The sequence below is a fragment of the Coregonus lavaretus genome, assembly GCF_964263955.1.
Source record: "Coregonus lavaretus genome assembly, contig: HAP1_SCAFFOLD_1078, whole genome shotgun sequence".
Taxonomy (NCBI): domain Eukaryota; kingdom Metazoa; phylum Chordata; class Actinopteri; order Salmoniformes; family Salmonidae; genus Coregonus; species Coregonus lavaretus.
In genome coordinates this window covers 40,218-61,922 of record NW_028166972.1, presented here as the reverse complement: position 1 = coordinate 61,922, position 21,705 = coordinate 40,218, and the positions used below count along the sequence as shown (strand labels likewise).

At 43.9% G+C, this 21,705-nt stretch overlaps 1 pseudogene across 1 annotated transcript in view; it reads left to right on the top strand.

The window, feature by feature from the left end:
* Nucleotides 1-21,705, top strand: part of LOC311114050 (serine/threonine-protein phosphatase 6 regulatory ankyrin repeat subunit A-like) — a 71,847-nt pseudogene that overhangs the window by 41,339 nt on the left and 8,803 nt on the right. Inside the window, exons 4-6 of the transcript in view lie at nucleotides 20,508-20,595; nucleotides 21,038-21,180; nucleotides 21,417-21,629. The product of the transcript in view is annotated as a serine/threonine-protein phosphatase 6 regulatory ankyrin repeat subunit A-like (transcript). The remainder of the gene's footprint in view (nucleotides 1-20,507; nucleotides 20,596-21,037; nucleotides 21,181-21,416; nucleotides 21,630-21,705) is intronic.

The following is a 21,705-nucleotide window of genomic DNA, read 5'->3' as shown; positions in this document are numbered from 1 at the left end:
ACCACCAATCAGAGACCACTATGATGACACACCAAATGATGACCACCAATCAGAGACCACTATGATGACACACCAAATGCGTTTGATGGATCCTTTTTGTGTTCTTCTAATGCCTCTTAAGGGGACAGTAATCAAAATGTAACTGAAAGTAATCAGATTACATTACTGAGTTTGGGTAATCCAAAAGTTACGTTACTGATTACAATTTTGGACAGGCAACAAGTAACTGACATCATCTTCTGCACATCTATCACTCCAGTGTTAATACTAAATTGTAATTATTTTGCACTATGGCCTATTTATTGCCTTACCTCCATAACTTACTACATTTGCACACACTGTATATAGATTTTCTATTGTGTTATTGACTGTACATTTTGTTTATCCCATATGTAACTCTGTGTTGTTGTTGTTTTTATCGCACTGCTTTGCTTTATCTTGGCCAGGTCGCAGTTGTAAATGAGAACTTGTTCTCAACTGGCTTACCTGGTTAAATAAAGGTGAAATAAAACAAAAAAAAACTGTAACACACACTATATTACAAACAAACACGATGAAACACTGCCACCTAGTGCTCATTAAACAGTTTAGCGGTATGAACAGACGCACTCTTGAACCATTCTATTGTCTGGTATGGACTTTAATCTATGGATTAATCTAAAATCCAAAATCAATGTGTAATCTATGGATAAAGATCAAGTTTGAGTAAGATAGTATCTCTCTCTCTCTCTCTCTCTCTCTCTCTCTCTCTCTCTCTCTCTCTCTCTCTCTCTCTCTCTCTCTCTCTCTCTCTCTCTCTCTCTCTCTCTCACTCTCTCTCTCTCCAGTCTATCTCTCTCCAGTCTATCTCTCTCCAGTCTCTAGAGAGAGAGAGAGAGAGAGAGAGAGACTGGAGAGATAGAGACTGGAGAGAGAGACAGAGAGAGAGAGAGAGAAAAAGAGAGAGAGAGAGAGAGAGAGAGAGAGAGATGGCGAGAGAGAGAGAAAGAGAGAGAGAGAAAGAGAGAGAGAGATGGCGATTGAGAGAGAGAGAGAGAGAGAGAGAGAGAGAGAGAGAGAGAGAGAGAGAGAGAGAGAGAGAGAGAGAGAGAGAGAGAGAGAGAGAGAGAGAGAGAGAGAGAGAGAGAGAGGAGAGAGGGAGAGGGAGAGGGAGAGAGAGAGAGATGGCTAGAGAGAGAGAGAGAGAGAGATACTATTCAAAAAATTTCAAATAGAGCAGCAGCTAATGAAAAAATGAGTTTTTAGAGTGAAGTACATCGGAAAAAAAACCAAAAGAAAACTGCAAGACTGAATAAGAGACAAAACAAGCAACAAACAAAGAAGAAAGGCTTTTGAAAAAGTAACTATTTTTCATAAAACTGTACAGTTATCTTAGCTAGCTGAATTGTTTACCAGTTGCTAAGCAGTTGCTAGGGACTCTCCTGGAAGAAGCTAGCTAGCTAACAAAGAATATCTCGTTAACTGAAGAAAAGAAAGACAAAATAAGACAAAATAAGGACAGAAGACAAATGACATCAAAGTAAAACAGTCCTCTAAAAGACACAAGAGAGAATAATACAAGAAACAACGCTTCTATTGCAACATTGTGTGAAATTGTTTACCCACCAGACATCCAGACGGAGAAAGCTAAGAAAAGTTTCAAAGGTTTGATGATGGAACAGAACCATGAATGCCTGTTTGCAGATCTTACCAGTTGCAAAACAAGAGCAAATGTAATATTTAATACCAAACAAGGGCACATATGAAAAAGGGTTATTTGCAACAATTTCCCTTTCTCAAAAAAGAGAGGCATCAGCCAAGGATGTCAGATCAGCATTTTTGAAGAAGCTGACAAGAGCAACACGTATTAAACAGTAAACTTATATAATAATGGAACTGTATTGATACAAGGCAATGATTCAAGCCTCCAGGATTTTGAGAATATGTTTGCTACCCTAAAAGCAGAAGCTAAACTCATCTCAGAAACTGAGGAAAAAGTCAATGAGGGAGATGGAGAAAAGCAGGCCCCAACGGTCTCTGTGACACAGCAAGAAGCCCTCAGTGTCCCTCTACCTACCTCACCTGCAGCAGACAAAGCCAAGGACATGCCTACGACACCAAGAACACCTGCTATGCAATGTTTCCACAACACCCTCTCTCTAATTGAAGCAGAGGTCATATAATTCAAAGAGAGGGAGGAGGACACTGTCCAGAAACTAAAAGAAGAGATGAAACAGTTCAATCAGACAAATGATGACCTCAGAGACCATCTGAGCACAACAAGAAAGGAGCTAGAACAAAGAGAGAGGTACATTGAGACCCTCAACCAGCAGCTAGTCAATATGTCCTCTGCATCTAGAGAACATGTCCACCAGCCTGGTACAACACAAGCAGAACCTGAGACCAGCATGGCCTCCACCACACAGCCTGATGACACTGCACCCGCCTACCAGTCTGCTCCAGTCCAGATCAGCCAACCAGCATCCCACTCTGCTCTAGCCCAGGTCAGCCTACCTGCTTCCCAGTCTGCTCCAGCACAGTGTGCTCCAACCCAGGTCAGCCAACCAGCAAACCAGTCTGCTCCAACCCAGGTCAGCCAACCAGCCACCCAGTCTGCTCCAGCCCAGGTCAGCCAACCAGCCTCCCAGTCTGCTCCAGCCCAGGTCAGAATACCAGTCTCCCAGTCTGCTCCAGCCCAGGTCAGAATACCAGTCTCCCAGTCTGCTCCACCCAGACAGTCACCCACAACTGCAATCATTATTGATTCAAATGGGAAGTTCTTAGTCCAGGAAAGATTATTCCCTAGACACCAGGTGTATAAGTTCTGGTGTCCTACAACTGAGAGTGCAATGCAGCTACTCAGTCAGACCAGGATTGACACCCCCGACAACGTCATCATCCACACTTCCCAGGAAAGTTGATCGAAAAAATAAATCAACAGATCACTGTGGACTGTGCCTCACTGCTCAACGTCAGAACGGCTCACCACCCCACTCTGACATGTGAACATTTATACGATAATGTACATCTTGATCAGGACAGTATCAGAACCTTTGCCAAGGACCTAAAGGATGCAACACTTGGCAGGGACCCACACACCCATCACCTCAGCAACAGAGCCCCCCCCCCTCCCCCCCCCCCCCCCTCCCCCCGCCCCACCTTCTGAAACAACAGTACCCCCACCATCCCCAAGAGAGAATAGCCAGACACGGCTTATTACAGCACAGCTCTACAAGACCAGGCCCAACACAGCACAGATTTACCAGACCAGACCCGCCTCAGGACAGCACGACCAGACCCGTCCCATCACAACACAGCTCTACTAGACCTGGCCCATCACAACACAGCTCTACTAGACCCGGCCCATCACAACACAGCTCTACTAGACCTGGCCCATCACAACACAGCTCTACTAGACCTGGCCCATCACAACACAGCTCTACTAGACCCGGCCCATCACAACACAGCTCTACTAGACCTGGCCCATCACAACACAGCACTGCCCACTACTCCAGGGTCGGGCAGAACACTGTCCTTCAGAGAAGTACACCACATGATGCAGTCCACACCATGTATCATTCAGATCATCAGCCTACATATGCTGAGGTAACCTCTGGCAAAAGACACCTAGAACTATCAGAGATTGGAGAGGTGCGCCAACTACTGCATCTAATATGCATACTACTGGGATAAACAGACCCTTTCATTCACACGCACGCACACACGCACACACACAGACACAGGGTTGCAGATTGCTTTGTACTTATTTTTTGGGCCATTCTTATTAATTTGTTTACAACTATCCTTTATTTTAATGCCACTGGTATTTTAATAATAGTGATGTGTAATGGTGTGTGTGTGTGTATGTGTATATGTATTTTATTTATTTATTTATTTCACCTTTATTTAACCAGGTAAACCAGTTGAGAACAAGTTCTCATTTACAACTGCGACCTGGCCGTATGTATGTATATATGTGTATGTGTATATATGTATGTATATATATATGTGTATGTGTATATGTATGTATGTACAGTGGGGGAAAAAAGTATTTAGTCAGCCACCAATTGTGCAAGTTCTCCCACTTAAAAAGATGAGAGAGGCCTGTAATTTTCATCATAGGTACACGTCAACTATGACAGACAAAATGAGAAAAAAAATCCAGAAAATCACATTGTAGTTAATTAATGAATTAAATTAATGAATTTATTTGCAAATTATGGTGGAAAATAAGTATTTGGTCAATAACAAAAGTTTCTCAATACTTTGTTATATACCCTTTGTTGGCAATGACACAGGTCAAACGTTTTCTGTAAGTCTTCACAAGGTTTTCACACACTGTTGCTGGTATTTTGGCCCATTCCTCCATGCAGATCTCCTCTAGAGCAGTGATGTTTTGGGGCTGTCGCTGGGCAACACGGACTTTCAACTCCCTCCAAAGATTTTCTATGGGGTTGAGATCTGGAGAGTGGCTAGGCCACTCCAGGACCTTGAAATGCTTCTTACGAAGCCACTCCTTCGTTGCCCGGGCGGTGTGTTTGGGATCATTGTCATGCTGAAAGACCCAGCCACGTTTCATCTTCAATGCCCTTGCTGATGGAAGGAGGTTTTCACTCAAAATCTCACGATACATGGCCCCATTCATTCTTTCCTTTACACTGATCAGTCGTCCTGGTCCCTTTGCAGAAAAACAGCCCCAAAGCATGATGTTTCCACCCCCATGCTTCACAGTAGGTATGGTGTTCTTTGGATGCAACTCAGCATTCTTTGTCCTCCAAACACGACGAGTTGAGTTTTTACCAAAAAGTTATATTTTGGTTTCATCTGACCATATGACATTCTCCCAATCCTCTTCTGGATCATCCAAATGCACTCTAGCAAACTTCAGATGGGCCTGGATATGTACTGGCTTAAGCAGGGGGACACATCTCGCACTGCAGGATTTGAGTCCCTGGCGGCGTAGTGTGTTACTGATGGTAGGCTTTGTTACTTTGGTCCCAGCTCTCTGCAGGTCATTCACTAGGTCCCCCCGTGTGGTTCTGGGATTTTTGCTCACCGTTCTTGTGATCATTTTGACCCCACGGGGTGAGATCTTGCGTGGAGCCCCATATCGAGGGAGATTATCAGTGGTCTTGTATGTCTTCCATTTCCTAATAATTGCTCCCACAGTTGATTTCTTCAAACCAAGCTGCTTACCTATTGCAGATTCAGTCTTCCCAGCCTGGTGCAGGTCTACAATTTTGTTTCTGGTGTCCTTTGACAGCTCTTTGGTCTTGGCCATAGTGGAGTTTGGAGTGTGACTGTTTGAGGTTGTGGACAGGTGTCTTTTATACTGATAACAAGTTCAAACAGGTTCCATTAATACAGGTAACGAGTGGAGGACAGAGGAGCCTTAGTTAGTTAATCATTAGTCTAACAGTTGTTTTTCATTTTATTGTTTTCATTTATTTTATTTCTCACATTAAACAGACATTTGAGAAGGATTTGAGAAGCGAATTGCTTGCAGTTGTACCTATGACACACAGACACACTAAAGCTGTACAGTGTAGTTAGAAAAGTCAGTTTACATTATTTGCAGATGTGTTCCCTTTTATTTACAAATCGAAAAATGTAACATTTGAAATGAATGTGACAGAACAGTTAAGCCAAGAGTTCCTGTGGGAGTCTTCTCCTTCAGTCTTTTTGCCTCCTATGCCTCGTTTCCCATTAGATGGGATTTTCCCAATGCCAACTTCACCTGAGACAGCCACTATCCAGTGTCATGTGTTGCTGAATTACAGATCTCGCTATCCCAATGTCGCTGCTGTCCATGGTGCTGAAATATCCAATCTCGGCTATTTGCATACATAGGACCATCCACACTTGACACCACACACACAAGTTAATGCTTTTTCTCTCACACACTTTTGAACATTGCACAACCTGCAACAAGACACTGAAACAACACTTAATTTCAAGTTTGTTTTTTTCTGAATAAGATGAAATCAATGTGTGGAAGGAGATTGGACAATGTATAGGCATTCCCTATAGCTGTTTTTGACTGGAGCATGATCCGATTGCTTTGTTTGAGCCAGAATGGAAATTTGGTCTGAGAAACGACGCCCATTTTAGCATGACTATTTCAGACAAAATTAACTTTATGTTATATGTAAAAATATAAATAAGGCAATGTTTATATGTCACGCCCTGGCTCTGGGGACTATGTTATGTTGAGCCAGGGTGTGTAAGTCTATGTTTGTATATCTATGTTGGCCTGAGTGACTCCCAATCAGAGGCAACGAGTGTCAGCTGGTTGTCTCTGACTGGGAGCCATATTTAACTATCGGTCTTTTCACTTTGTGTTGTGGTTTCTTGTTCCGTTAAGGTTTGTTCGTGTTGTAACCTTAGACGTCACGCATCGTTGGTTATTGTTTTGATCGTGTTGATCAGTTAATAAATATATATTATGTTCACCTTCAACGCTGCGCATTGGTCCTCTCTCGTAGACGAGCGTGACATTATATGACCCCCTTTCAAACAGTCACTTATTTATCACTTTCTTGCAGATATACAGTGCATTCAGAAAGTATTCATACCCCTTAACTTATTCCACATGTTGCTTTCTTACAGCCTGAATTCAAAATGGATTCAATTATAACATTTTCTCTCACGCAGCTACACACAATACCCCATAATGACAAATTGAAAACACGCTTTTGAAATTTTTGCAAATGTATTGGAAATTACATACAGAAATATCTCATTTACATAAGTATTCCCACCCCTGAGTCGATTAAAGCTGTGTCTTACTTGATAAATCTCCAAGAGCTTTGCACAACTGGATTGTAAAATATATGCATTATACAATATATAGACAGACATTTTTTTTTTGCCATAGGTTTTCAAGCCGAATTAAGTCAAAACTGTAACTAAGCCACTCAGAAACATTCAATGTCGTCTTGGTAAGCAACTCCAGTGAATATTTGGCCTTGTGTTTTAGGTTATTGTCCTGCTGAAGAGGGAATTTGTCTCCCAGTGTCTGTTGGAAAGCAGACTGAACCAGGTTTTCCTCTAGGAATCTGCCTGTACTTAGCTCTATGCCGTTTATTTTTATCCTAAAAAAGTATCTAGTCCTTGCCAATGACATGCATACCCATAACATGATGCAGCCACCACCATGCTTGGAAATATGAAGAGTGGTACTCAGTGATGTGTTGTGTTGGATTTGCCCCAAACATTAGGCTTTGTATTCAGGGCATTAAGTTCATTTCTTTGCCACATTATTTGCAGTTTTACTTTAGTGCCTTATTGCAAACACAATGCATGTACAGGTTTCCTTCTTTTACATTTACATTTTAGTCATTTAGCAGACGCTCTTATCCAGAGCGACTTACAGTTAGTGAGTGCATACTCTGTCAATTAGGTTAGTATTGTGGAGTAACTACAATGTTGATGATTCATCCTCAGTTTTCTCCTATCAAAGCATTAAACTTTCTAACTGTTTTAAAGTCACAATTGGCCTCATGGTGAAATCCCTGAGCGTTTTCCTTCCTCTCTGGCAGCTGAGTTAGGATGGACACCTGTATTTTTGTGGTGACTGGGTGTATTGATACACCATCCAAAGCATAATTAATAACTTCACCATGCTCAAAGGAATATTCAATGTCTGCTTTATTTGTACCCATCTACCAAAAGGTGCCCTTCTTTGCGAGGCATTGGAAAACCTCCCTGGTCTTCATGGTTGAATCTATGTTTGAAATTCACTGCTCGACTGAGGGACCTAATAGATCATTGCATGTGTGGGGTACAGAGATTATGTATTCGTTCAAAAATCACTATTATTGCACACATAGTGAGTACATCTAACTGATTATGTGACTTGTTAAGCACATTTTTACTCCTGAGCTTATTTACACTTGCCATAACAAAGGGGTTGAAAACGAATTGATTAGATTACTAGATACTAGACTCTGTCAATATGTTTTTGGAAGTGGCTCTGCATTTCTTGCATACATATCATATTTATGTAAGGATTATGATGACTTTCTAAAAGGACAAAGCTGTTTATGTGTGTTCCCTTGTCTCCACTGTCACCACATCCCTCGATGCGTGCAAACAGAGCATCTATATCAGGGATGGGCAACTCCAGTCCTCGGGACCTGATTGGTGTTACACTTTTTCCCCAGCCCCAGCTAACACGTTTGACTCTAATAATCAAGTGCTCATGGGTTTCAGTTTAGAATGCAATAAGTTTAATCATCTGTGTTTGCTAGGGATGGGGAAAAAGTGTGACACCCCTCCGACCCCCAAGGACTGGAATTGTCCATCCCTGATCTATATGGTACAACCAGTACCAGACCTTAATGAATGTGTCTGTTTTGAATATTCACGGAGACAGAATGATGTGGTTGATAGCAGAGACGTCATGCCCAAAGGGGGCACAGGGTCACTTGCCCCCTCAGATTTGTGATGTTTAAATTTGTCTTGTTATATTTTCTCTGTCATACTACTAACCATGAAGTTGGCTTTAGCTAGCCCAGATAGGATCCCAATCTCCCAACCTAATAACTACACTGAACAAAAATATAAACGCAACATGTAAAGTGTTGGTCCCATGTTTCATGAGCTGAAATAAAAATCCCAGAAATGTTCCATTTGCACAAAAAGCTTATTTCTCTCAAATTGTGTACACACATTTGTTTACATCCCTGTAAGCAAGCATTTCTCCTTTGCCAAGATAATCCATCCACCTGACAAATATGGCATATCAAGAAGCTGATTAAACAGCATGATAATTACACAGGTGCACCTTGTGCTGAGGACAATAAAATGCCACTCTAAAATGTGCAGTTTTGTCACACAACACAATGCACAGATGTTTCAAGTTTTGAGGCAGCGTGCAATTGGCTTACAGACTGCAGGAATGTCCACCAGAGCTGTTGCCAGATACGTTTATGTTAATTTCTCAACCATAAGCCAAGGCGGCTTTAGAGAATTTGGCAGTACTTCTAACTGGCCTCACGACTTCAGACCACTTGTAAAGCAGCGTATGGGCGAGCTGTTGGCTGATGTCAACGTTGTGAATGCTCCATGGTGGCAGTGGGGTTATGGTATGGGCAGGCATAAGCTACGGACAATGAACACAATTGCATTTTATCGATGACAATTTGAATGCACAGAGATACCGTGGGATAGTGTACGTGCACAAAGTGAGTTTGTAACATGTATATCATTCTTGCTTGTTGTTCTTTATAGTTACTACCATTGCCTATTGTAAGTTGCCTCTCTGTGTTTTACTGTGTTGTGTAATACTCCGCAGGTAGCATTATGCCATTAATACAGCCCTTCCTTTGTTAATAGCGTTGTTGCTCTACTTGTGCTATCAGTTATTGTGCATATTCATTACCCCTGTTATCTGTCCATTACAGGACCACTATCATTCCACTACCTTTCCATGTCCATTTCATCCGTGTGTGTCAATAAAGTATCCTTGGATGTAACTCTGAGGTTGCCTTATTCCCCTCTTACCGAGGGAGGTGAAAGCGCAACCTGGTCTCAGAACATTTCAAGGCAAAGGGTGGCTACTTTGAAGAATCTCAAATCTGAAATATATTTTGATATGTGTAACACGTTTTTGGTTACTACATGATGCCATATGTGTTATTTAATAGTTTTGAAGACTTCACTATTATTCTACAATGTAGAAAATACACAAGACACAGAGGAGGAGAAACTATCCAACACCCTGGGAGAGAGAACGAGTGACCTCAGTCGAACTCATAGCCAGAAAGATGGGTTAGATACAGGAGAGGAGGAGGTTACCCCGAATGCCATCACCCCTGCTCCTGTGATCAGGCCAACGGGCAGGCGGAGCGAGAGGTCATAGTGATAGTGATTCACACCCAGAGAGAGACAGACAACCCATACAACCTCTTGGCTGAGATTAACCACACAGAGGTAGAGGTAGAGGGCCTTCAGGGCAAGCCAGTCAGTCTGCCTGCTCTGATCCTCAAGTCAATTGTATTTAAATTCATATTCATTAAAGATTTTTAGTCAAGACTTGAAAAGTGCCATTTATTTCAAATGATAATTATTCAGTGTCTGCAACCCTCAAGAACCAGGGTGAGTCTGGGTCCCCCTTTAACTGGGCAAACACAACTTGCATATCGTCATAGACTAGGCGGAAACGTTCATCTTTTAACTTTGCTTAAATAAAACAATGCATTTTTCATAGTGAGCAAGAGTTTTCTATGATGATTAAAGTTTTTTGGTCGCGCCCTCCACTTTTTTGTCAAATAATACATCTAAAAAAAATGTAATAAGTTAATTATTAAAAGCATTAAAATTGGGATTGGGATGTTTCCCACTTATTTATACAACCTACTCCACAAAGTTTAGAGAAATGTTCTGAAATTAATTAAGAATTAAACAGAAGAAAATCAGAATTGAAGGCAACTATAATGCAAAGAATTTAATGGTCTATGGTTCAATCCTGTTTCTGGTCTAATGAATAATTAATATTGTTCCTCCTCTTCCTTGTGGCAAGCGCAGCAGCACACTGCCCTCCAAAGCCTGCAAAAAAAACGCCGGACTGCCCCTTTCCTCGCCCTGCATGGAACATCCAGGGTCACCTCCTTGGTGACGTGTGGGGTGACGTCCAGGGTGACCACAGCAACATCCTCTGGAAAGGGACAAAAGTGGGGCAGAATGTAAATAAATGCAAACCGTAGGTTCTAAACACTGGCCAGTTGAATGGGATCTTTTATTTCAGCTCATGAAACATGGGACCAACACTTTACATGTTATCATGATGAACGGCACCTGTCAGAGTGCTTTCTATAAGTCTTACTCACCTGCTTGGATGTCAGATGGCAGAGTGGCGTAGACGGCCACCATGAGAGGCTTTTCTTCAGGTGTGACGTCCGCAACCTCCAAGAGTGAAGAAGCAGGGTATTTATCTGTGTTAGGGGTGAGGTCCAAAACCTCCAGCTGAGAACAAGCCGGATCTGCCTCTGTGTTAGGGGTGATGTCCACAACCTTCAGGTGGGTAGAAGCCGGGTCTGCCTCTGTGTAAGGGGTGATGTCCACAACTTCCAAGTGGGACGAGACGGGTTCTGCCTCTGTGTTAGGTGTGACGAACACAATCTCCAAGTGGGAAGAGACGGGTTCTGCCTCTTTGTTAGGGGTGATTTCCACAACCTCCAGGTGAGAAGTAGCCGGGTCTACCTCTGTATTAGGGGTGATGTCCACAACCTTACGGTGGGAAGAAGCCGGGTCTGCCTCTATGTTAGGGGTGATTTCCACAACTTCCAGCTGGGAATAAGCCGGGTCTGCCTCTGTGTTAAAGGTTATGTCCACAACAACTAGGTGGAAAGAAGCCGGGTCTGCCTCTGTGTTAGGGGTGATGTCCACAAGCTCCAGGTGGGAAGAAGCAGGATCTGCCTCTGTGTTTGGGGTGATGTCCACAACCTCTAGGTGGGAAGAAGCCAGGTCTGCATCTGTGTTAGGGGTGATGTCCACAAACTCCAGGTGGGAAGAAGCAGGATCTGCCTCTTTGTTTGGGGTGATGTCCACAAGCTCCAGGTGGGAAGATGCCGGGTCTGCCTCTGTGTTAGGGGTGATGTCCACAACCTCCTGATAGGAAGAAGCCGGGTCTAACTCTGTGTTAGGGGTGATGTCCACAAACTCCAGGTGGGAAGAAGCAGGATCTGCCTCTTTGTTTGGGGTGATGTCCACAAGCTCCAGGTGGGAAGATGCCGGGTCTGCATCTGTGTTAGGGGTGATGTCCACAAACTCCAGGTGGGAAGAAGCAGGATCTGCCTCTTTGTTTGGGGTGATGTCCACAAGCTCCAGGTGGGAAGATGCCGGGTCTGCCTCTGTGTTAGGGGTGGTTTCCACAACCTCCTGATAGGAAGAAGCCGGGTCTAACTCTGTGTTAGGGGTGAGGACCACAAACTTCAGGTGGGTAGAAGCCTTCTTAGCCTCTGTGTTAGGGGTGATGTCCACAAGCTCCAAGTGGAAAGCAGCCAGGTCTGCCTCTGTGTTAGGGATGATTTCCATAACCTCCTGGTGGGAAGAAGATGGGTCTGCCTCTGTGTTAGGGGTGATGTCCACAAGCTCCTGGTGGGAAGAAGCCAGGTGTGCCTCTTTGTTAGGAGTGATGTCCACAACCTCCAGTTGGGAAGAAGCAAGGTGTGCCTCTTTGTTAGGGGTGATGTCCACAACCTCCAGGTGAGAAGAAGCCGGGTCTGCCTCTGTGTTTGAGGTGATGTCCACAACCTCCAGGTGGGAAGATGCTGGGTCTGCCTCTGAGTTATGGGAGATGTCAACAAGCTCCAGGTGGGAAGAAGCCGGGTCTGTCTCTGTGTTAGGGGTGGTTTCCACAACCTCCTGATAGGAAGAAGCCGGGTCTAACTCTGTGTTAGGGGTGATGTCCACAAGCTCCAGGTGGGAAGAAGCCAGGTGTGCCTCTTTGTTAGGGGTGATGTCCACAACCTCCAGCTGAGAAGAAGCCGGGTCTGCCTCTGTGTTAGGGGTGATGTCCACAACCAATGGGTGGGAAGAAGCTGGGTCTGCCTCTGTGTTATGGGGGATTTCCACAACCTCCAGGTGGGAAGAATCCTGGTCTGCATCTGTGTTTGGGGTGACAATTAAAATCCTGATTGGCTTTACTACTACAAGGCACCAGGATGTCATGACAAAAGGCATATGTCAGAGTGTTCTCTATGAGTGCTACTCACCTGCTTGGATGTCAGCTGGTAGTGTGGCGGAGACGGCCACCACTAGGACAGGGGGAACTGGCAGGGTGTCTGCAGTAGGCTGGAAGTAGCTTTTCACCTCGTCCGCCACAAAGGCACAGACAGAGCTCATAAAAAAAGGGGTTGTGAGGTCATCCAGGGAGAAGGACTGGCTGATTCTCCCAAGGATCGACCTCACAGAGTCAAAAGTAGCAGCCCGGGAGAAAGGGGTGTGAGGAGAAGAGGCCTTCAACATGCTGGAGAGCTTCTCCCCTACGGCCACCACCATACTCACAGCCATCCCGCTTAGGAGGATGGGGTGATCTGAATGGCCTTCCTCTGGCTGAAGCCACAGGGCCAGGAGGATCCTGGGCACCAGCTCCACCACCACCTGGGATGGGCTGAGCAGGTTGCTACAGGGCTTATTGGACAGCTTGTCCTGAATGCTCCTCACAGCTCTCTCCATGATGATGTGGACCTTGGGGTCGCTGAAATCAACAAAAAGCAGCAGAGAAAGCTAAACAATGTGCAATGTTCACACAGAGAACACTGCCCTAGTTTTTTTCTGCATAGCTCCAGATGTGTAGATGAATGGAGCAAGCCGTATGCGGGGCAGTACATGGAACTCACATGTCAGCGCCAGCTGGAGAGGTGGGGTGCATAGAGCGGCGGAGCTTGCAGACAGCCTTGTGCTCCATGTCAATCATTTTTAGGCAGGTGTTTACTTCCCAGGTCTGCCGTAGGAAACAGGAAGTCCCATTAGTGTAATTTCACAACAGATATATTCTGCTGTACTAACTAGTTGTTGAAAGGCTAGAAAAGAGCTCACTGACTGATAGTCTAAGTCTCTAACTCTCATTCTCTTACCAGCCGAGCGAGTTCGTTCCCCTCCTCCAGGGTTTCCTTCCACACCCTTCAAATAAAACACAAAGCATTTCAACTTTCCTGGCTTCCTATTTATCTGTTGTTTATTTTACCCACACCTCCTGGAGTGCTGCTGGTGACAGAGAATGGCAGTGAAGGTGAGAGCTGACGTGGTACTCACCTCTCCCTAAGGGATTTTTTGCCCTGAGACACCAGCCAGTCGCTCATGTGCTCCATGGTGACATGGGGCGAGACCTGGCCTCGACTCTGGAGCAGCAGATAGTGGACCATGAGCTTCTTCTGCAAGATGAGGTAAGGTGTGAGACCGTGCCACTAAAGACCATATAATGTGCTTTCAGAAGGGCCTCTCGTAACATTTCACAACTGCTCATGTCTCACAATTTGCAAGTGATATTAAGAACTCTTATGACCATCTTCTCTAAACTGTCTTGAAATAAAACTCTTGTTTTGGGATTAAATCTATCTCTTTCTTTCTGTGGTTACTGTTTTTGTGGGATGAATCTTACCTGTTTATTGTAATATGCTTCCTCCCAGCAGGCCTGCAGAGTCTGAAAATAAAGGCTGCTTCTACAGAATTCCTTTGAAGATAATTAAAATAAGTATGCTTTATTAGGTACATTATGCACATGCATTTACAGTATGCCAAAAGGAATATCTCCTAAAATTACCTTAGTGGGACCATAAGTGAACTCAGGAATGCTCCCAATCCTATCCATGGTCAGAGGGGGACGAAATGCAGCGCTATAAATATACGGGATGCTCTAGAGATAACAGGAATGACTTAAAGTCGCGAATGATCAATGCCTGTAGAATCGTCCAATTTGCTGCGCTGAGAATTGAGTTGTAGGCGATATTTGGTTATGTTTGGCGCAACATACATGTTTACATTCTATTGCCATGGAGAAATTGAGTTTCTAGAACCTGTTTTCTTCTATATCTTTATTTCGTGAAAGATTAAGATCTTTATTTTGTCATAATGTGTATATGAGGACGTTGGAGCCCGTTCCGATTCATGACGCGGTTATCCAGGTGCAAGTTGCATAGACCTACTAATCAAACCTTGGCTTACAAGTTAAATTAAATTAGTAGATATGCCTATACAAATCTATTGACCACATCCATTTAAATCAATGATTGTCAATTGAAAATCTGGTTGTTGTGTTATCCTGTTGTGCGTGTCAGGTGTCCTCTTAAGCACGTTATTCCAATATTTCCTAGAATTGACGCAGGTTACACTTTTGCAAAACTACTCGGTTAAAAATAAGAGCATGAATGACAATAAAGGTATGACTTGAATTATATGTGTAGTAGTGTGATGTTGTTCCCCTAGATTATGCACCAAATTGCACACAAGGACAGTTCAAGTAGGCCAGGTCAAGAGGGGATGTTAAAAAGTTAATAATAATAGTAATTCAATGTGGTTTCTTTATTTAATTACAGCTCCATAGCTAATGTTATTTTTTGGTGTACAAACATTTTTATGTATCTATATTGTTAATACACCTAATTGTAAAAGTTGTGTATATTTTGGTTTGGTCCATCGCGGGTTATCTGTATTTATGTACCCTCTTATTGTTCTCTTTTGCCTGACCTTCAACTAGCAAGGTATGTTGTCCTTGGCGCCGTAATTTGTCGATATAAAACTGTGGTAAAGTTACACAAAGTGCTGTTACGCAACTACAGGTTTTGTTACAATGTGGACAATATAAAGATGTATGTTAACAACTTTCACCGAGCTCGCTAATTAGGGTACCTATTGTAACTCGGGAGTATTTGGGGCAGTGTTTGAGTGAGTGTCTATGTGCTCACGCAGGTGCCCGAGAGCTGTGGCTGCACCAAGGGCTAAACTATTGTGTGTTGTCTCTTCGTGTACAGGTATGTCATTTATTTTGTCAGAATTATGTTGTATATCATTTTACTTGTATTGTATAGTGTGTTGTTAGGCACTGAATGTGTGCATGCAGCACCTGTTCTCTTTTGCCTGACCTTCAACTAGCAAGGTGCCCGAGAGCTGTGGCTGCACCAAGAGCTAACATATTGTGTGTTGTCTCTTCGTGTGCAGGTCGAATAAAAATTATCCAACCATCAGAATTCCAGTTGTGGCAGTGTCCTAATTACGTGACCTGCTGACTTGTCAGCTCAAGCCGACCGCTGGAGCTGTGCATGTGGATGAGGTGCACGACCTGCGCATGTGAATTTGTTGATGGCTTACTGTAAGTGAATATATACTGTAAACAGTGAAAGTGAATGTAGCATATTCATTAGATACAGGTATTCGTGCTTATTTGTATGTTTTGGATGAATTTGTTTATTGCATTTTTTGGGGGGGGTATTTGAATGCACTAAATGCACCCGTGTTATGCTGGGGATTTTAGTGTGGGTAGAGGGAGGGGTGTCCTTCCATTTACACCAATTGTACAGTCAGCTCCTGGGAGTAGAGCGTTTGCTAGTCCTGAGTTTGCAAGCACTGGGAGGGGTAGGCTGTTTGTTCCACCTGACCAGGGTATCCCACCTCTGTCTTTTGATGTACCATCATCCACAGTACTCGGTGATAATGGGACGCCTCCGAGTCAGCTTAGTGACCTTATTAAGCAGATTGGTTCAGAGATAGGAGAATCTATCAGAGCGAGTTTACTGCAGCCTGGGGTTTCAAGTCTTTCTCCTGCCCGTCCCCCTCACCAACCCCAGCAGTTTCCCCTGCCTGAGCAGTGTGGGTCAACCTTTATTGATGCGTCCAAGCTGAATCTGGTTGTGAAGTCAGATGTTAGTGCTCCACCTCTTTTTAGGGGTGATGGCTCAGATAAGTACTCTGTCCTGGAGTGGGAGGAGTTAATGGAAGTCTACCTAGAGAAGAGGGGTTACACTGGGTCTGGGAATGAGATGAGGATTCCTAGTCAATGAACTTGTCATAAATCAACATAGGATAGGCCCTCTTCCCCCCCCCCCCCCCCACACAAGACTCATATATATATATATATATATATATAGGAAATGTAAGCAAGGGTTGAGCTTCTTCAGTTTGTGTCACAAAGTGGATAAGTTTCTGTGTCCCTTTCAGAGTGAGTGACACATTTACTTTATATAGTGTACCAAGAGTTGTTCCCTCGCTTACGGCCATACCAGCCTGAATACGCCCGATCTCGTCCGATCTCGGAAGCTAAGCAGGGTTGGGCCTGGTTAGTACTTGGATGGGAGACCGCCTGGGAATACCAGGTGCTGTAAGCTTTTTGTCCCAGTAGAGCGTGCTCTTGTGTCATGGAGCAACTGCCTTTTATTTATCACCCTAATAATATCATGGATTGTTATTGGACTAAATGCAGTTTGTGTGCTGCCCTGCCCTGCCCTGATCAAATCAAATAATGGACAGTGCGTTTCCCTCAAAATATAGGCAGTACATGCAATCTTAGTTTTTAGTCTAGGAGACAGTCAATGTCTGTAGTCCATTAGGGCACTATAAAATCCCTTCAATGTTTTGCCTGATTCCGTTAATTCCCAAGTTCCCTTTTCTCCGTTTAGATTTCCCCGTTGACCGTTTGTCCCTGTTTTGGCAGGTTTTCGCTCTCAAAAGTACACCTTTTTAATAGCAAAACAGCACAATTGGATGTTCTATGTCCACAACAATGTTTAAACCCTATCAGGTGACCATTTGTGAGGTCTGGGAAAAATGTAAGACATTTAGATTTTGGGGTGTAGTTACCCTTAAATGCAAGCGTGCACCAGGAAGAGACCTTTGTTTGGTTAAGCGGTGTTGCTGTAGAACAAATGGCCACTGGAGTGATGCAAATGATCACGGTATAATTCTGCCAGGCAGGCATAGGCTACTTTGTAGTTAACATTTACTTGCGAAGGTTTTGGGGAAAGCCATTCCTTCCCTACCAGAAGAAGGTTATCATTAGCATCATCGCTAACGGCTACACAAAGTGTAGACATACGCGCGCACCGCACACATGCACACAGACAGGGGCATTCCTGTGCCGTTTCAGAAAGTTCATGGAAATACGAATCACTGATGCATTTTGTTCATGTCTTATGATTGACTTGGGCAAATGAATGTGTTTTCTAACAAGTTGAATAGATTTAGTTGATTTCTTACTAAGTTCAATAAATGTTTGAATATTGTTGAATTTCGGTTTAATGTCTGGATTCCGTGATTCGGTCCGCAACGCTTATTTTATAGGGCCCTAGTCAATGAACTTGTCATAAATCAACATAGGATAACGATATTATAACCGCGATTGATAATAGACAGTACTGTGCAGCCGTCTTCATCGACCTGGCCAAGGCTTTCGACTCTGTCAACCACCGCATTCTTATTGGCAGACTAAATAGCCTTGGTTTCTCAAATGACTGCCTCGCCTGGTTCACCAACTACTTCTCAGATAGAGTTCAGTGTGTCAAATCGGAGGGCCTGTTGTCTGGACCTATGGCAGTCTCTATGGGGGTGCCACAGGGTTCAATTCTTGGGCCGACACTTTTCTCCGTGTATATCAATGATGTCGCTCTTGCTGCTGGTGACTCTCAGATCCACCTCTACGCAGACGACACCATTTTGTATACATCTGGCCCTTCATTGGACACTGTGTTAACAAACCTCCAAACGAGCTTCAATGCCATACAACACTCCTTCAGTAGCCTCCAACTGCTCTTAAACACTAGTAAAACTAAATGTATGCTTTTCAATCGAACGCTGCTGGCACCCGCCCTCCCGACTAGAATCACCACTCTCGACGGGTCTGACCTAGAGTATGTGGACAACTACAAATACCTAGGTGTCTGGTTAGACTGTAAACTCTCCTTCCAGACTCACATAAAGAATCTCCAATCCAAAGTTAAATCTAGAATCGGCTTCCTATTTCGCAAACAAAGCCTCCTTCACTCATGCTGCCAAACATGCCCTCGTAAAACTGACTATCCTACCGATCCTTGACTTCGGCGATGTCATTTACAAAATAGCCTCCAACACTCTACTCAGCAAACTGGATGTAGTCTATCACAGTGCCATCCGTTTTGTCTCCAAAGCCCCATACACTACCCACCACTGTGACCTGTACGCTCTTGTTGGCTGGTCCTCACTACATGTTCGTCGTCAAACCCACTGGCTCCAGGCCATCTATAAATCACTGCTAGGCAAATCCCCGCCTTATCTTAGCTCATTGGTCACCATAGCAGCACCCACCCGTAGTCTGCGCTCCAGCAGGTATATCTCACTGGTCATTCCCAAAGCCAACACCTCCTTTGGCCGCCATTCCTTCCAGTTCTCTGCTGCCAATGACTGGAACGAATTGCAAAAATCTCTGAAGCTGGAGACTCTTATCTCCCTCACTAACTTTAAGCATCAGTTGTCAGAGCACCTTACCGATCACTGCACCTGTACACAGCCCATCTGAAATTAGGCCACCCAACTACCTCATCCCTATATTGTTATTTATTTTGCTCTTTTGCACCCCGGTATCTCTATTTGCACATAATCTCTTGCACATCTAGCATTCCAGTGTTAATACTATTGTAATTATTTTGCACTATAGCCTATTTATTGCCTTACCTCCATAACTTGCTACATTTGCACACACTGTATATATATTTTCTGTTGTATTTTTGACTTTATGTTTTTTTACCCCAAATGTAACTCTGTGTTATTTTTATCGCACTGCTTTGCTTTATCTTGGCCAGGTCGCAGTTGTAAATGAGAACTTGTTCTCAACTGGCTTACCTGGTTAAATAAAGGTGAATTTTTTTTTTTTTTTTAATAAGTTTGCAAATGTGATGATGCATGGAATGCTTGATATATTCTTCATGGAGAAAATTAGCTTCCCCAAACTTGAGAGCAAGACTGGCCTAAACGCGCTAATGTTTTCCTTTGCTAATGTCCGTCCCGCCCCCCTGTCAGCTGTCAGTTTTGTCGATGACCACGTACATAAGACACGCCAATCACCGACACCTGAAGTTCCATGACCATCACAGCCCTAGTTGTATGCTTGAGTTTGTTCAGAGGAGGCTTTGAATAAAATCCGATCTGAGTGTGAAATGCCTTACTGAGGGTAAATGGAAGCTCCTCTTGTGCCCGGCTCAGCCTTATACAGTTTAAGGTACTTTACCGTATCCATTTCAGTAAGGCCAGATTGTCCAAATTCTACCCAAATATTGATGGTACATGTGACAGGTGTAAAAGCTCCTTGGCGGACTTGACCCACATGTTCTGGTCCTGTCCCCGTCTGGCAGATTATTTGTCCACTATTTAAAACCCTTTCTGAAGCATTTGATATAAAGTTGCAGCCTAGTGCAGAAATTGCTATTTTTGGAGTACCAAACAACAATCCTTCTCTGACCAATAGACAGCTAGATGCCATTGCCTTTGCCTCCCTGTTAGCCCGCAGAAGGATTTTATTGGATTGGAAATCTATCAATCCTCCCTTAGCCTCTCTTTGGCTCGAAGATCTGAAGCTGTTCCTAAAATGAGAAAAAATGAAGTTACCATTCGAGGGTCAACCAACTCATTTTATTCCTCCTGGGACCCGATGATATCCTATTTTGAACAGCTCCAAACACTTCCTCCAGATTAGTACTCTTGGCCCCACCTTGAGATTACTGCTATATAGGCCTATAAAATCACTTAATCACCTGAAATTGTTAGGCTATTACATTTTTGCTTGAAGTAACGTTGTTGTATACTTTTATTTTGTTTTCTGACATGTAAGTCAATTACTTTCCCTTTCTTTTTAAATGTGTTTGGAGGCATTCTGGGGGGAGGGGGAGGTCAAAGGGGGACTAAAAGGGGAGAAATGTACCATGTCTTTACATGTTATCTTTCATTCATTGTGAATACAAAATATATAATTTTAAAGGGAAGGCTTTGAAGCCAGATTTAGCGGATTTTGCTGTTTAGTTTTCCTCAACCTGTGTTTTGTTTCTCTCTCCTCTCCCTGTTAGATGGTGAGGCTGCTTCTCTCCAGAGGAGCCAACATTAATGCCTTTGACAAGAAGGATCGCCGAGCAATCCACTGGGCTGCTTACATGGGTGATGAGTTTACCACATCATTTACATTCTGACTAATGTCCTTTATACCAATGAATGAATGAATGAATGGACTGTGTGTTAGTCTCACAGCTCAGCTGTATGAGCCACGTCTAGTGTGTTATTATGTCAGAATCATGTACTAAGTAGGTTGATTAGATGTTTTCAGTTGTACTAACATGATGTAGGTGTTGCTTATGGTGCTGTGTACCACTGTAAACTAATCTATCTCTCCCTCTCTCTGCCTATCTCTCTGTGTTTGTATCTCTGTTTCTCTCTTAACCCCCTTACTATCTCCCTCCCCTTCTCTCTCTCTCTCTCTCTCTCTCTCTCTCTCTCTCTCTCTCTATATTTATCCCTCCCTCTCTCTCTCTCTCTCTCTCTCTCTCTCTCTCTCTCTCTCTCTCTCTCTCTATTTATCCCTCCCCCTCTCTCTCTACCATAGGGCACATTGAGGTGGTGAAACTGCTGGCCTCTCATGGATCAGAGGTGTCCTGTAAAGACAAGAAGGCCTACACCCCTCTCCACTCTGCAGCCTCCAGTGGAATGATCAGTGTGGTCAAGTACCTCCTGGACCTTGGAGTGGATGTGAGTCAACACGCATTCAAATGTGTAGTCACTGTTCAATTACAACTCAATGAAAATACAGAGCTCTAGTGGGTTGGCGAATGATTTCCTTTCAAGTAATGAAGAGATGGAGGTTGGAGCCAGTGTTTTGGGCCAGGGGGTTTTCAGAACCAAGTGACCTGATCAGGAATGTATTGTTTTGTTCCCCCCCCCCCCCCTCTCTCTCTCCACTCTTTTCCCTCCCTTGCTCCCTCCAGATAAATGAGCCCAATGGTTACGGTAACACCCCCCTCCACGTGGCATGCTACAACGGGCAGGACGTGGTGGTGAATGAGCTGATCGAGTGCGGCGCCAACGTGAACCAGGTGAACGAGAAGGGTTTCGCCCCACTCCACTTCACGGCCGCCTTGCGCCATGGGGCGCTCTGCCTGGAGCTGCTGGTGGGCAACGGGGCCCTCGTCAACATCAAGGTGAGGAGACCGGATGACCAACACTGTGTCTGAACTAAATAACACCCTATTCCCTATGTAGTGCACTACTTTTGAC